Raw genomic sequence first — 3,245 nt, 5'->3', positions numbered from 1 at the left:
GGTTCGCTCCGACTGACCATCCGTCTGTGGGTGGAAGGCAATACTCAAATTCAACTGCGATCCCAAGGCACGCTGTAAGCTTTTCCAAAATCTGGAAGTGAACCTTGGGTCCCTATCTGATACAATGCTCACTGGCACTCCATGTAAGCGCACTATGTTGTCCATGTAAAGCTGTGCTAGTTTGGCCATAGAGAACTTGGTCTTGATGGGAATGAAATGAGTTGTTTTGGTAAGCCGATCAATGATCACCCATATCGCGTCCATTCCCTTAGGTGTACATGGTAGTCCGGTGACGAAGTCCATTGTAATCCTCTCCCACTTCCATTCTGGTACTGGGAGTGGCTGAAGAGTACCATAAGGTCGATGCCTCGTAGCTTTTACTTTTTGGCATGTGAGACAAGTCACCACATACAGAGCTATTGTGACTTTCATGCTTGGCCACCAGTAATTTTGTTTGAGGCCTTTGTACATCTTTGTACTTCCTGGGTGGAGTGAGTACTCGGAGCTATGTGCTTCTCGCACTATCTTGTCTTGTATATCTAAATCATCGGGTATACACAATCTGTCTCGAAACATCAATGCCCCATCACTGGCTAAAACAAAATCTGGGTCGTTCATTGTTTGATTTTGAACCTTAACTTTGATCCGCTGCAATTCAGGATCCAAAGGTTGTTTCATTATTACCTCTTGCCTAATAGCCGGATGCACATGTAGAGCCGTCAAGGATACAGTCAACCATTTAAGGTTTTCTGGTTGACGTTCTAATTCTAAGGTTGCTCCTTCATATAAGAGGGCTTCATCCATTAGCATCGCCTCTTGCACGAGTGGTGGGCTGACTGCTAAGCATGAGAGTGACATAGTATGTGCCTTTTGACTCAATGCATCTACCACTACATTTGCCTTGCGGAGATGATACTGAATGTCGCAGTCGTAATCCTTCATGAGCTCAAGCCATCTCCTCTGTCTCATGTTCAGATCCTTCTGGGTGAAGTACTTCAGACTTTTGTGATCACTATATATCTCACACTTCTCCCCATACAAATAATGTCGCCATAGCTTAAGGGTAAAAATGACTGTGGCTAGTTCTAAGTCATGAGTGGGGTAGTTCTTCTCATACTCCTTTAGTTGTCGGGATGCATACGCTATTACTTTGCCGCGTTGCATGAGAACGCAACCCAAACCAACTTTGGAAGCATCAGTGTAGACTGTCATTCCACCTGTGCCCTCAGGGATGGTCAACACAGGGGCCAACACCAACCTCTTCTTCAATTCCTGGAAACTCCTCTCACATTCCTCTACCCAGTCGAATTTCACACCCTTTTTGGTTAATTTAGTCATTGGTGCTGAGATTCGGGCGAAATTCTCAATGAAACGCCGGTAGTATCCAGCCAAACCCAAGAAGCTTCTAATTTCAGTGACATTCTTGGGGCTTTCCCATTCTACTACTGCTTTCACCTTATCAGGATCTACTGCGATTCTGGCCTTAGACACTACGTGCCCCAGGAATCCAACTTGTTCAAGCCAGAATTCACACTTGCTGTACTTGGCAAACAACTGTTGTTCTCTCAACCTCTGTAACACCATTCTCAAGTGTTGAGTGTGCTCCTCTTCTGTCTTAGAGTAGATCAAGATGTCATCAATAAAAATAATTACCCACTTATCGAGTACGTCATGAAATACTCGATTCATTAAATCCATGAATGCTGCAGGTGCATTAGTCAACCCAAAAGATAATACTAGGAACTCATAGTGCCCATACCGAGTCCTAAATGCGGTTTTGGGTATGTCGCTGCTTTTATCTTGAGCTGGTAATAGCCTGATCGAAGGTCTATCTTTGAAAATACCCTGGCACCCTGCAACTGATCAAATAAATCATCAATGCGTGGCAATGGATACCGGTTCTTAATGGTTAGCTTATTTAATTCCCGGTAATCGATGCACATACACAAGCTGTCATCTTTCTTCTTGACAAACAACACCGGGGCACCCCAAGGTGAAACACTTGGGCGAATAAACCCCTTTTCCAATAATTCCTGCAACTGCATCTGCAACTCCTTCAATTCAGCTGGTGCCATCCTGTATGGAGCCTTAGATACTGGAGCTACTCCAGGAGTCAAATCTATGACAAACTCTAACTCTCTATCAGGTGGTAAATGCATCAGATCATCTGGGAAGACGACGGGAAACTCTTTAACCACCTTTACCTCTTCTAGAGGTGTAATCCTTGCATCAACATCAAGTACCGATGCTAAGTAGCCCTGATAGCCGTCTTCCAACAACTTTACCGCTTGAAGAGCGAAGACAAGGACCTTCCTCACCCGTTTCGTTTTATCTGCTCGGTATACCAATTCTCTTCCTTCGTCATTTGTCACCCTAATCAGCTTCTCAGCACACATCACATTAGCTCGATGAGCCGACAACCAATCCATACCCAGTATAACATCAAAATTCTGCATATTGAACTTAATGAGTTGTGCATCAAAATTCTTTCCACTAATTTCCACTGGGCACGACCCATACACCTCCTTTAACTGAATAACTTTACCAGTAGGCATACTAACAATCATTCCGTGATCTAGGATCCTGGGTGGCATCCCAAGTTTCTTTGCAAATCTCTTAGATGCAAATGAATAGTAGCTCCTGAATCGAATAAAACGTAGGCTGGTATGTCTGATATGGATAGGACACCTAGTGTAACAATGCATATAATTTCAGCAGGTCATCAATATTTAACATAAGGAAATTCTTAATTTAAATGTACCTGCTACTACTTCTGTACTGGCCTCAGCTTCCTCAGCTGATAGAGCATACATCCTTCCCGGCGGTTGACTTCCTCGAGCTAAGGGAGGTTGGTACGCCGAGGGCTGACTGGAGGGCAAGGCTGATCTGAACCGATAGTCTTTTACATAATGCCCATATGAATGGCAGTTAAAGCAACGAATCCGAGACGTTGGAACTGGGGCGGGGCCCCTCTGCACTTGCCCCATGGCGGATGGAGGTCGGGGTGGCCTTGGAGCTGTAGGTGCCGCACTAGTGTTTGGGCGAAAAGATGTGGAGCCCGAACCACCAGCTGGTCTAGGAGGGTAGCCAGATGGCCTATAGGGCTGCCTATACATAGGCCCAGAACTGTACGATCCGCGGTATGCCTTGGAGGAGTTTCCCATATCCGGAAATGGGTTCGTTCTCTTCCACAGTCCAGGGGTGAGGGACTGTTCTCCCTTTTGCTTATCCTCCATGGTCTTGGC

This window comes from Macadamia integrifolia, unplaced genomic scaffold (genome assembly GCF_013358625.1).
Source record: "Macadamia integrifolia cultivar HAES 741 unplaced genomic scaffold, SCU_Mint_v3 scaffold1973, whole genome shotgun sequence".
Classification (NCBI taxonomy): domain Eukaryota; kingdom Viridiplantae; phylum Streptophyta; class Magnoliopsida; order Proteales; family Proteaceae; genus Macadamia; species Macadamia integrifolia.
Note: the sequence above shows the minus strand (reverse complement) of the source record.